Raw genomic sequence first — 14,728 nt, forward strand, 5'->3', positions numbered from 1 at the left:
ATCGATCCAAGAAGAAGATATAACAATTGTAAATATTTATGCACCCAACGTAGGAGCACCTCAATACATAAGGCAAATACTAACAGCCATAAAAGGGGAAATCGACAGTAACACATTCATAGTAGGGGACTTTAACACCCCACTTTCACCAATGGACAGATCATCCAAAATGAAAATAAATAAGGAAACACGTTTTAAATGAGACATTAAACAAGATGGACTTAATTGATATTTATAGGACATTCCATCCAAATACAACAGAATACACATTTTCCTCAACTGCTCATGGCACGTTCTCCAGGATAGATCATATCTTGGGTCACAAATCAAGCCTTTGTAAATTTAAGAAAATCGAAATTGTATCAAGTATGTTTTCCGAGCACAACACTATGAGACTAGATATCAATTACAGGAAAAGATCTGTAAAAAATACAAATACATCGAGGCTAAACAATACACTACTTAATAACGAAGTGATCACTGAAGAAATCAGAGAGGAAATTAAAAAATACCTAGAAACAAATGACAATGGAGACAAGATGACCCAAAATCTATGGGATGCAGCAAAAGCATTTCTAAGAGAGAAGTATATAGCAATACAATCCTACCTTAAGAAACAGGAAATATCTCAAATAAACAACATAGCCTTGCACCTAAACCAATTAGAGAAAGAAGAACAAAAAACCCCCAAAGTTAGCAGAAGGAAAGAAATCATAAAAATCAGATCAGAAATAAATGAAAAAGAAATGAAGGAAATGATAGCAAAGATAAATAAAACTAAAAGCTGGTTCTTTGAGAAGATAAACAAACTTGATAAACCATTAGCCAGACTCATCAAGAAAAAAGGGAGAAGACTCAAATCAATAGAATTAGAAATGAAAAAGGAGAAGTAACAACTGACACTGCAGAAATACAAAAGATCATGAGAGATTACTACAAGCAACTCTATGCCAATAAAATGGACAACCTGGAAGAAATGGACAAATTCTTAAAAATGCACAACCTGCCAAGACTGAATCAGGAAGAAATAGAAAGTATGAACAGACCAATCACAAGCACTGAAATTGAAACTGTGATTAAAAATCTTCCAACAAACAAAAGCCCAGGACCAGATGGCTTCACAGGCAAATTCTATCAAACATTTAGAGAAGAGCTAACACCTATCCTTCTCAAACTCTTCCAAAATATAGCAGAGGGAGGAACACTCCCAAACTCATTTTACAAGGCCACCATCACCCTGATACCAAAACCAGACAAGGATGTCACAAAGAAAGAAAACTACAGGCCAGTATCACTGACGAACATAGATGCAAAAATCCTCAACAAATGCTAGCAAACAGAATCCAACAGCACATTAAAAGGATCATACACCATGATCAAATGGGGTTTATTCCAGGAATGCAAGGATTCTTCAATATAGGCAAATCAATCAACGTGACACACCATATTAACAAATTGAAGGAGAAAAACCATATGATCATCTCAATAGATGCAGAGAAAGCTTTCGACAAAATTCAACACCCATTTATGATAAAAACCCTCCAGAAAGTAGGCATAGAGGGAACTTTCCTCAACATAATAAAGGCCATATATGACAAGCCCACAGCAAACATCATCCTCAATGGTGAAAAACTGAAAGCATTTCCACTAAGATCAGGAACAAGACCAGGTTGCCCACTGTCACCACTCTTATTCAACATAGTTTTGGAAGTTTTAGCCACAGCAATCAGAGAAGAAAAGGAAATTAAAGGAATCCAAATCGGAAAGAAGAAGTAAAGCTGTCACTGTTTGTAGATGACATGATACTATACATAGAGAATCCTAAAGATACTACCAGAAAACTGCTAGAGCTAATCAATGAATTTGGTAAAGTAGCAGGATACAAAATTAATGCACAGAAATCTCTGGCATTCCTATACACTAATGATGAAAAATCTGAAAGTGAAATCAAGAAAACACTCCCATTTACCACTGCAACAAAAAGAATAAAATATCTAGGAATAAACCTACCTAAGGAGACAAAAGACCTGTATGCAGAAAATTATGACACTGATGAAAGAAATTAAAGATGATACAAATAGATGGAGAGATATATCATGTTCGTGGATTGAAAGAATCAACATTGTGAAAATGACTCTACTACCCAAAGCAATCTACAGATTCAATGCAATCCCTATCAAACTACCACTGGCGTTTTTCACAGAACTAGAACAAAAAATTTCACAGTTTGTATGGAAACACAAAAGGCCCCGAATAGCCAAAGCAATCTTGAGAACGAAAAATGGAGCTGGAGGAATCAGGCTCCCTGACTTCAGATGATACTACAAATCTACAGTAATCAAGACAGTATGGTACTGGCAGAAAAACAGGAAGATCGATCAATGGAACAGGATAGAAAGCCCAGAGATAAACCCATGCACATATGGTCACCTTATCTTTGATAAAGGAGGCAGGAATGTACAGTGGAGAAAGGACAGCCTCTTCAATAAGTGGTGCTGGGGAAACTGGACAGGTACATGTAAAAGTATGAGATTAGATCACCCTCTAACACCATACACAAAAATAAGCTCAAAATGGATTAAAGACCTCAATGTAAGGCCAGAAACTATCAAACTCTTAGAGGAAAACATAGGCAGAACACTCTATGACATAAATCACAGCAAGATCCCTTTTGACCCACTTCCTAGAGAAATGGAAATAAAAACAAAAATAAACAAATGGGACCTAATTAGACTTCAAAGCTTTTGCACAGCAAAGGAAACCATAAACAAGACCAAAAGACAACCCTCAGAATGGGAGAAAATATTTGTAAATGAAGCAACTGACAAAGGATTAATCTCCAAAATTTATAAGCAGCTCATGCAGCTTCATAACAAAAAAAACAAACAACCCAATCCAAAAATGGGCAGAAGACCTAAATAGACATTTCTCCAAAGAAGATATACAGACTGCCAACAAACACATGAAAGAATGCTCAACATTACTAATCATCAGAGAAATGCAAATCAAAACTATAATGAGATATCATCTCACACCAGTTAGAATGGCCATCATCAAAAAATCTAGGAACAATAAATGCTGGAGAGAGTGTGGAGAAAAGGGAACCCTCTTGCACTGTTGGTGGGAATGTAAATTGATACTGCCACTGTGGAGAACAGTATGGAGGTTCCTTAAAAAACTACAAAAAGAACTACCATATGACCCAGCAATCCCAATACTGGGCATATACCCTGAGAAAACCGTAATTCAAAAAGAGTCATGTACCAAAATATTCACTGCCGCTCTATTTACAATAGCCCAGAGATGGAAACAACCTAAGTGTCCATCATCAGATGAATGGATATAGAAGACGTGGCACATACATACAATGGAATATTGTAAAAAGAAACGAAACTGAACTATTTGTAATGAGGTGGATAGACCTAGAGTCTGTCATACAGAGTGAAGTAAGTCAGAAAGAGAGAGACAAATACCGTATGCTAACACATATATCTGGAATTTAAGGGGAAAAAAATGTCATGAAGAACCTAGGGGTAAGACAGGAATAAAGACACAGACCTACTAGAGAATGGAGTTGAGGATATGGGGAAGGGGAAGGGTGAGCTGTGACAAAGCGAGAGAGAGGCATGGACATATATACACTACCAAACGTAAGGTAGATAGCTAGTAGGAAGCAGCCGCATAGCACAGGGAGATCAGCTCGGTGCTTTGTGACCACCTGGAGAGGTGGGATAGGGAGGGTGGGAGGGAGGGAGACGCAAGAGGGAAGAGATATGGGAACATATGTATATATATAACTGATTCATTTTGTTGTAAAGCAGAAACTAACACACCATTGTAAAGCAATTATACTCCAATGAAGATGTTAAAAAAAAAAATATTCATGGCAGCATTATTCATAATAGCCAAAAAGTTGAAACAACCCAAATGTCCATCAACTGGTAAATGAATAAACACAATGTGGTACATTCATAAATTGGAATAGTATTCCGCATTTAAAGGTACTGATATTATGCTATAACAAGGATGAATCTTGAAAGCATGGTGCTTAGTGATTAAAAGCCAGTCACAAAGACCACATATTATATAAATCCATTTATGTGAAATATCCAGATTGGGCAAATCTATAGAGATGGAAAGTAGACTAGCGGTTACTTGGGCAGGTTTGGGAGGGGAGTGGGGAATGACTGCTGATGTGTGTGGGATTTCTTTGGGGATGTTAAAAATGTTTAAAATTAGATTTTGGTGACAGTTGCATAACTCTTTGAAAATACCAGAAAACACTGAACTCTGTACTTTAAATGGGTGAGTTGTATCCTTCGTGGAATAAATGTCAATAAAGCTTTTTTTTTTTTAAAGATACCCAGCTATGATATACACATTAGAAATGAATCTTACAGACATTTTTTTGAGCAAAAGATGCCCGACACAAAAGAGTATGCACAGTATGAATCCATGTACATGAAGTTGAAGAACTGATCTGGCAGAATAAATGTTGGCCAAGAAAAGGCACAAGAGAACCTTCTGGGCTACTGGAAATGTTCTATATGTTGATTTGGATGGTTGGTACGTAGTCATAGCCATATATATTTCATCAATCTCTATTCAGTATTAGTACACATTATATCTTTACAGTTTATAAAACGTTAAAAGAAATAAACAATTACTGTGTGTTAGCACTTTCTTGGTCAGCTAGATGTAGTGAAATGGTAGCTTGGTGTGCTGTTAAGAAGACAAGTTCTAGAGTTAAAAATCCTTTATTACAGTATTGGTTTCCCATTCCGTGGCTAGGAGATCTTGTATAAGTTACTTAATATGTATAATTCTCTCAGTGTTAAAATGAAGATGATGATAACACCTGCCTGAAAGTTGCCTTGGTAGAGAATGCATAAGAAAGTATTTTATAAACTGCAAATATTAGTTGATTTATTATAACTTCATGGAGAATGCAAAATTCACATATTTTCATATAAACATGTAGAGGAGTTTTCTAGAACTTCTTAATTTAGACTCCTAGTATAACAACATTTACTAAATTATGCTTTGTACTAATACGATCTGACTATAGTGAAGACATAAAAGAAATAGTCCATGGAACTCGTTGTATTTTTTGGTAAGGAAGTGTTTTGCTCCATTTCCTAATGAAGATCCTTTCATGAAGATCCATAGGAGAAATTTCTATATTTTTATATCACCTGAAAACGGATTGTTCTTTTTCTATTAATTTATTTATTTTTGGCTGCATTGGGTCTTCGTTCCTGTGCGTGGGCTTTCTCTAGTTGCGGCGACCAGGGGCTACTCTTCACTGTGGTGTGCGGGCTACTCTTCATTGTGGTGCGCAGGCTTCTCTTTCAGATGGCTTCTCTTGTTGCAGAGCACAGGCTCTAGGTGCGCGGGCTTCAGTAGTTGTTGCATGCGGGCTCGGTAGTTGTGGCTCATGGGCTCTAGAGCGCAGGCTCAGTCGTTGTGGCGCACGGGTTTAGTTGCTCTGCGGCATGTGGGATCCTCCTGGACCAGGGTTCGAACCCGTGTCCCCTGCATTGGCAGGCGGATTCTTAACCACTGCACCACCAGGGAGGCCCTGACAGATTCTTTGACTTCTGGAAATTGATGATATTTTTATCTTTAAAATGTCTACAAAAAAAAAAAAAAAAGAGGAAAATGCATGGTCTGTACCTAACAGGGAATGGGGCTTCTCTACATGCATTTTGTACATTGTTGTCACTCAGTTTATTCTACTTTTCCTATTTTTATTCTCCCTTTGCTTCAGTTCTCTGACTTACTTTAACTTGTTTTACCACCTTGTATATACCTGGGAAGTCTATTTCAAGTCATCTTTAGAAGTGGATGTTATAATGAACAAACAACAACAACAAAATAATTTAATTCAATCATAATCCAATTTGTTAATCTCTCCACTACAGAATCCAAAACACAGATAATGATACAATAAGAAATACCCAGATATAAGCACAGGTACCCTATTTCACAGAATTTGCTGAAGGAACTTTTTTGGTTCCCTTTATGCTTATTTTAATACCAGAAGTCTACTGCCTGGACTGAAATCCTCAGAAGGCCAGGGATTTGGGACCATTCTGTTTCGGTACAGTGCCTGCCTCACGGTTAGTGCTTAATTAAGGCTTGTTAAATTAATTAGTACTGCCTCTAAAATGTAGTCTTTCACTTCCTCAGAGCCATGGCCGCAATTACTCCAAATTTCTTTCAAACTACCATGAAAACGTAAGTTATAAATGCATGGTTTATGTGAGAGGGAGAATGTGAGGCAAAGTACCTCACTGACACTGGGCAAACCAGATATTCTTTTAGTCTTCTTTGTTGTTTGTTTTTTACTGTAGATAATAAAACCGTATGGTTCCATATGGAATTTTCCATGTAAAACACTTGTTAAAGTCTACAAAAGGGATTGAAAGAAGCAGTCGCCCTCCCAGAGATCCCAACACTCCCTGCCATGGAGGGAAACCCAGAAGACTATCAATCTATTACCCTCAAGAGAGGGTGAATGGAAGGCCTTTGTACCAGGGATGCCAGGCATAGTTGAGGGTATAATGTTTGAACCAAAAAAATGGGGATTAAGTGAAAATATGCCCCCTGAATATGCTGAACTTCCCAACCTTCAGAACACTGACAGCCAGACCAGAATGCTCTAGACAGAAGATTAGAAAACTCTTCTCTGAGGAATCAACCAGGCCAAGAATAAAGATATAAAATATTTACATCGGGATGTCCCAATAAACAAACAAGTAGACCACCCTATACGGAGACTAAATGTCAGCCAGGTCCACGCTCATGCTAAAAGCTTATAGTCAGCTTTTAGTATATAAAAATGCAACTTTTTGTATATTCACCTTTTACCCTCTCTAAATTAGTTTAATAGTTGTAGATAATAGTTGTAGATTCCTTAGAATATTCTACACAGTCAATCATGACATCTTTGAATAGAGATAGTTTTATGTACTTTTCAGATCTTTTTGCATTTTACTCTCTTTCTTGCCTAATTGTGAAAGCTAGGTTTTCCAGTACAATGTCGAATGTAAAGGGTGAGAGTTAGCATTCTTGCCTTGTTCCTGATCTGAGGGAGAAAGCATTTACTTTTTCAACATTAAATACAATATTAGCAATAGGTTTTTCATATATACCCTTTATCAGATTGAGGAAGTCCCATTTTCTAATCTAATGAAATGTTTTATCATGAATGAATACTGAATTTTTCCAAACATTCTTCTACACCTATTGAAATGATAATGTGCTTTTTCTCCTTTATTAAGTGAATTATATTGATTGATTTTCAAACATTAAATCAACTTTGCCTTCCTGGACTTATTTGTTAACATTTTGTTAAAAATCTTTCTGTCTCTGTTCACGAGGCTTACTGGTATGTATGTATGGATGTATTTTTAGTGTTCTTATCTGGTCTCAGTATCAGGGTGATATTGACCTCAGAACTGAGTTTAATAGAGCCATCATCCTCTATTTCCTGAAAGATTTTGTGTAGTGTTGGTATTATTTCTTCCTTAAATGCTCAATACAATTCACCAATTGAATCATCTGGGTCCGAGTTTTCCAATCAGCTTTCTAGTCTTCCGTGCTTAAACACAGACATATAGACATCCAAGGAGTCCTCCTGATCTGAATAGAGAATCAACTAGTAAGCTTTGAAGAAACATGTCTCAGTAACAGAGGTTTGGATTTGATTGGTCTCTGGTGCATCAGTATTTTTTTAAAGCCCCTAGGTGACTTTGGTTATACTCAGAGTTGAGAACCTTGGCTATAACATAAAAGCTAGAGACAAAAACAACCAGAAAAGAGCAAACTGGAAAAAAACGGAGACTGTAAGAGGAAGTGACAACTCTAATGAAACCAGTACTGATATTATCAAAGACACCAGAGAAGATATTGAGACCATAAAACAATAATAAATAAATAAATACAATTAAAAAAACTGATTTCAAATACTGGATCTCCACGTTTTACTGGCTTTGTGGCCTTGAGCTATTTACTTCAGTTCAATAATAATAGCCTTTACCTCATGGGTTGCTGTGACTAGTAAATAATACTTGGAGAGTAGTTAAGAGAGTGCCTGCCACATGTATTAACTAGTAGCACGTAACAGTTATTCTAGCTGAAACTCCTTTTACTGCTACTTGTTATATTGAGTCAAAGGGGAAAAATGCCACTGGCAGCATTCAATTAAATAAGCTATCTAAGTAGTGAAATTGCTATCCATATCTAAAGAGCAAACGATGCATTAGCCAGTGGAGAAGGGTGGAACCAGGGGAAAGGATGTAAATTTACATCAGCATAATGTAGTGATTATTCATTTCTAAAATGTGTCTTCTTTTATAAAAATTAGCTTGGAAGTTGCTTGCTCACGTTTCCTCAGTATTTGGTACAGGTTCAAATGTTCACAGAACCCTGGACAGTTAACAGCATCTGTGCAGGAAATCATAGAACAAAGTAGAAGGGTGTCTGTATGAGTGATTTTCTTAAGCTTTAATCTGGCTTCATTTTCAGGATTCTCTAATTCAGAAACATTTACATTTTAAAGTAAAATAAACCACCATCATGCCTACAACTCTCTACCTCTGTTGACGGTTATTCAGATGTCTCAAGGCTACAGGCAGGGTTAAATAATAATACATCTTTTGGTACATACCCTCAAAAAATGTTCATTGACATCATCATTGTCACCACTGTCATCCTATGTCACCGTTATGATTCAGGGTAGGACTAGCTAATGATGAACTTGAAATCCCTCACATGCAATGTGAGAATGTTAGCTGGGAACAGCTCTGTATCTCCTCACCTCAAAAAGTTCACTTAGAATAGTTACTTAGGACTCCACAGTGGTTTATTTTCAGACATATTCTGTTTGTGACCATTCTGCAGTGTTCACTGTGTTACAGAACTCAAGTGCATATGCCTGACACACAGTGAGGCTAAACAACCCAAAACATCAGAGTCTGGAGCAGAGAAAGGTTTATCGAAGGGCCAAGCAAGGAGAATAGGTGGCTTGTGCTGAGAAAACCTGGAGCTCCCTGAAGGGTTTCAGCAAATTACTTTTAAAAGAAAGGTGAGGGAGGGGCATCCCAGGGTATGTGATCAGCTCGGGCACAATTCTCTGATGGGTTCGTGGTGATCAATCCTTAGGAGCCAAAAAAGTCTGGGGATTACATGCTCATGATCCCCAAGTAGTTCATTTCTTCCATTTGGTGGTGGTTTTAGCATCTGAAAAACTCAGGAAACATGCATCAGATACTATTATCCAGGTACTTCGGAAAGGAGCTAAAGCAGAGGATATGGGAGAGGGGTTTGTCCCGGGGAGGCCCCGTAGGGTCCTGCTCGGTTACAGTTGCAGACGTGCAGAGTTTGCAGCCAGAATCATCTGGTCAGTCCCCATTCATTACTTACAACACTTTGCCTTGTAGAGCCAGCCAAAAAATGTGCAAATAGCTTGTTCAAGAGCTACTTAGACTAAGAGAAGAGAAACTTTCTTATGTTGGACTTAAATGGCAAGATGCCTTTCCCTGGTAGTTTTTATCTATTGGAACATTGGAGGTAAGGAGGATTCAATCTTCTGAGGTAGCCCAAGTGTCAGCAGTGTTGTCATCTCACTTAAATTGACTTCTTTGTCAGGAATCTATATGCTGCCTCTGAACTCTTCATGGGCTATTAGACAAAGCAGATATCAGTAAAGCTCCATAAACCTCAGGAAGAGCCTTGCCTGTCAAAAAACTTCACTGGAAATTTTCAGACCTGAAATTAATAGTGCTTGGATAATCAACAGAATGTGTTTCAGAATTGTCTTTCCCAGAAATTGCCAATAAAGGAAAATCATAAAATTCCTCAGGTTACAAAATACTAACAGTAAATGGCCCACTTTTCACACTCCAACTGTGACCTGGGAGAATGTGGAAAGTCTAGAAATTGTCTGTTCCAAATAATCTCTTCTGGCAATCAAATAAAATCATTGCTCATAAAAAGACATATTCTTAAAGGCTTGGTTAGTGTCCCTTGCAGGAGGTGACATCACTTTAGCACCTAAAAGGGAAAAATGATCAGTGGAGTGAGATCATTACACAACAGGTATCTGGGCAAGTGCAGGCAATTTTCTTCTTTTCTTTATCTTTATAGTCTTAGGAGTTTCTGGTCTATTTAGAAAAAGTAAAATATAACACCAGGAATATAACAATCATCTTAAGGTTAGGTGAAAGGCCTGAAACAATATTTTTATAGCTACTCAAATGAAAAATACAATTGTGCATTCTCATGTCAAGAATCTTAATTTTGACATTGCATTTCTGCTTAGAAAGTATGTCTTTGGTGACTCAGAGTCCTCTTTCTCTGGAGGGAAACTTGTTAACTTTTAGATCCAATACTTTTCATTCGTGGATCTCCTTCCAGTGCCTGTGGGGGCCAAACAGTTCCTACAAGGGCTCCCAGAGGGATATGCCCACCAAGAACTATCCAGAGTCTAAATCACCCAAAACACTGGAAAGTTCTAGAACCACTGTTTTCGCCCAAAGTTTAGAAAATGTGCAACTGTTTTTTCCCTTCTACTCCTAGGGTGCTTTACTTATTCTTTCTGAGCTTTCATTTCCTCAGACAATCTCTAAGGAGAGATTTCACCAAGATGAGTAGTTGCGCTGCCATTTGGAAGATTCCCACCCAGTGGGAAAAATCTGGGGCAATACCTTTTGCTTGCATGACTTCTCTCATTGATAGCATTTTTCTTGGAAAATTATTAAGTAGATGATTTGACTCTTTGTACTGTGGATATATCAAACATTGCCATACTTCCAGTTGTCTGACAAGAAGAAAAATCTTATTAGAAAACTTGGAAGGTGTTCGTTGCTTTAAATAGTGGTGGTTTTGTACATGAGCTGTAAATCATCATGGAAAATGATTCTTAATGGGCGGTTCCCTTAGAGAATGACTTCCTGTTTTGCTCTTCAGATAAACAGCAACTGTGTTTCACATGGGTTTGGCCAACAGTGCAAGGATTCCTTACGGCATTCGATTGGTTTGTAACTCTTCCACACTTGCCATGCACTGATCCCTCTGAGACTCACCAAAATGACAAACTAATTTCCAAAAACAGCCTTGCAGATAGCGGAGCAAAATTTTTTAATTTTTTTTTAGAGAAGCCAGAGGACATACTCCCACATAAAGTAAGAGGTCAGCTGGCCTGAAAAAGAGCCAACTCCTGTTGTATAATGAAAGCTGACCCTGGCTCCGAAGGCTCGCTTGGAGGTTTCCAGCAAGATTTCATCATTACACGGGCTATGGCATTTATATGGGATGGGCTAGTTTAATGAGCTGTTTCACCAGCTTCTTAACTTTCACTGCAAATATTTCTCCAGAAGCCAAACCCTCCAATCCTGCTCATTTTGTGGGCTTGAAGTATTAATTATAGCTTAGATTCTACAAAAAACAAGTAGAAGAGTCATAAGCTTCTATGTCTATTGGCTCCTAAGTTGCTGGGCCATCACTATTTTTTCTACTCCGTCAGTCTCAGTTAGCAGGATGTTCAGCGTTTTAGAGAATCAATATAATCTATAGATCTTGGAGTTTTCCACAGACCTAATTCCTTAAGGACCACCTGTATCACTTGACAATTTATGCTACTACTTCAGGGTTAAAAGCACCACAAAGGGGAAAGTTAATTACTCCATACGCATAGACCAAATTTAGTTCCAATCTCAATTTAAGTCACTTAAAGGTGACTTTTACGTCAAACTATTTTTTTGACTCATTGTTTTTAAGTTTTTATATCAAATATTTACTCCTTTTATTAAAAGAAACAGTAAACAAATCCTTTACCATCTTGCACCAATTATATGAGGATAAAGTTTTTTTCTAAACCTCTACTGTTTATATATATATATATATATATATATATATATGCTTGTAATCATTGTGTCCATACCATGTGATTGCTGTTTATTATTTAGCAAAGAGTTTTCTGTGTATCTCTAAAGTCCACATATTTGTCAGATTCATAGGCAATCAAATATTTTACTGACCTACCACAGTTAACTAACTCACTTCCCAATATTTGGACCTCTGTCATGACTTTTAAAATATATGCGCTATGATTATGTCATGTGGTAGTTTCCTAGGGCTGCTGTAACAGTACCACAACCTGGGCTGTCTTAAGGCAACAGAGGTTTATTCGCTCACAGTTCTGGAGACTGGAAGTCTGAAATCACGTTGTTGGCAGGGCCACACTCTCTCTGAACTCTAGGGGAAGGATTTTTCCTTGCCTCTTCCAGCTTCCGGCATCCCCAAGCGTTCTTCAGCTTGTGGCAGCTTAACTCCGATCCCCACCTTGATCTTCACAGCGCCAGCATCCTTCTGTGTCTCTTCTCTTCTTTTTATCAGGACACCAATCATATGAACTAAGGATTCGCCCTATTCCAATACAATCTCCGACTTAACTAATTATATCTGCAACAGCCCTATTTCCAAATAATGTCACACTCGGAAGTTCCTGGAAGGACATGAAATTTTGGGGGGGGACATTTTCCATCCCAGTGCATGTACCCTAAACCATTATTTGTAGATGTGTAACATTCTCCATTTCCAAGGGACAGGAAAATAAAATGCTCTCACACATTCAAAATACATGATTTCCAAAAAAATCATATATATGTGTGTGTGCTGTCTTATCTCTCCAACCTGTACTTTCTGTGAGAAAAAAAATTCTGCTTTTTATATTGTTTTTTAAATCCTGATTATCCCACAGGCATAAAAATTCAACACTATATATTGGAGGGAATAAAAAATGTCTTACGACGATCATAAATTTAGTTTCATGTCCTCTAATCAATGCTCTTTCTTTCTAGAGACAACAAATTTCCCCACAGATTCCTATCTTTGATGGAGATTTATTATAAAATAAAGTTTTCTATTCCTTAAAGTCTATAGAGGGGATCCCACATCCCCAAAGAGAAGAGAAGCTTATAAACAGGAAAAAAAAAAACCAACATTTGTATTTCGCCCTTCAACTTTATTCAACATTCAACAGAATTTATTGATCTTTAAGAAACCCCCATGCACTCTTGTCAGAAAAGGGAACACGCACGATGTAACAAGAGGCAGTAGACTCTTCAATGTGGAGACTCTGAAAAGGCAAAGTGTCCAAGTGCCTCAGCTTTGCAAGTGTCCCATGAGAGGGGATCAGCCATATGCATTTCCGTCAATCATCTTTAAAAAGGAGTAGACACTGGAACCCTCATTCCTTTCTCCCCAATTCATCTCCTATCACCACATCAGAACATGTTTTCAAGGGTCTTGAAATAGTACAGGACAGTGTGTGAGCGGAAAGGAAGAGTGACACCACAGTTACTCTGAGAAAGATCAGATCACCGGTAAAATATTACAATTCATTGGGCTTTTAAGCTAAGATTTTATAAAGCAGTTTAACATCCCAGCAAATTTGAAGGTCAGATACAGAGATTTCCTATATACCTTCTTGTTTCCATCCATACACAGCCTCCCCCAGTACCAGCATCCCCCATCAGTTGGGCCATTTTTTATAACAGATGAACCTACATAGACACATCATAAACACCCAAAGTTCATAGTTTACACTATGGTTCGCTTTTGTTACTGTACATCCTATGCTTGGACAAATGTATAATGACATGAATCCATCATTACGGTATCATACGGCCTATTTTCTGCCCTAACAATCCTCTGTGCTCTGCCTATTCATCCCTTTCTCTGCCCTTCAATCCCTGGCAACCACTGATCTTTTTACTGTTCCCTTAGTTTTGTCTTTTCCAGAGCTGGAATCAAAGAGTTGGAATCAAAGAGTATGCCACCTTTTCAAATTGGCTTCTTTCACTTAGGAATATGCATTTTTAAGTTTCCTCTGTGTCTTTTCACATCTTGATAGCCCGTTTCTTTTCAGCACTCAGTAACATTCCATCGTCTGGATGTGCCACAGTTTATCTACCCATTCACCTGAAGCATATTTGGTCACTTCCAATTCAGCAATGCTGAATAAAGCTGCTAGCATAACCTGTGTGCAGGTTTTTTTGTGGATATAAGTTCTCAGTTGCTCTGGGTAAATACCGAGGAGTGTGATGGCCGGATGCTATGGCAATAGAATGTTCGAGAATTATAAGACTCTGCCAAACTGTCTTCCAGGAAGGAAGGAACACTGGGAAGGAACACGCCTGCATGGGAGTACTTTCAGGACTTCACAAACACCAGCAGCTGTTTTCTGGATAATGCTGACGGTATTTTGTAGATGATTACATCCTATGTCTTTAAGTTGCCATTTTTCCAAACAAATAAAGTTACCCTGTAGCCCTGTATAATCACTGTGCATATGTTTGTACTACCTATCTTATTTCCAGGCAGACCCACATGTGAAACATATATGATACTTGTAATATTTTCTATTTCAAATTAATGGAATCACTTTCACTGGAAGACATTTTAAAATGCAAGGTCAGCGACCATGGCTGCACTTCCCCAAGTGCCACCCATGGCACTTCCAAAGACAGGGCACTTTCAGAATGAGAGGCCAAGATAAGACCTGCCACTCTGCAGGGAATTGGCAAAACGGAGCTTTGCACAGTTGCTGGGGAATCGGGCTCTCCAAAAATGAAACAGCCAGTCTCTTTATTTTCCCTTCTCAATAAGAAAAGTAAATGCTCAACTTCAAGGTATGCAGTGTTCTATTTGTTTTGGGGGA

This window comes from Phocoena phocoena, chromosome 4 (genome assembly GCF_963924675.1).
Source record: "Phocoena phocoena chromosome 4, mPhoPho1.1, whole genome shotgun sequence".
In the NCBI taxonomy this organism is placed as follows: domain Eukaryota; kingdom Metazoa; phylum Chordata; class Mammalia; order Artiodactyla; family Phocoenidae; genus Phocoena; species Phocoena phocoena.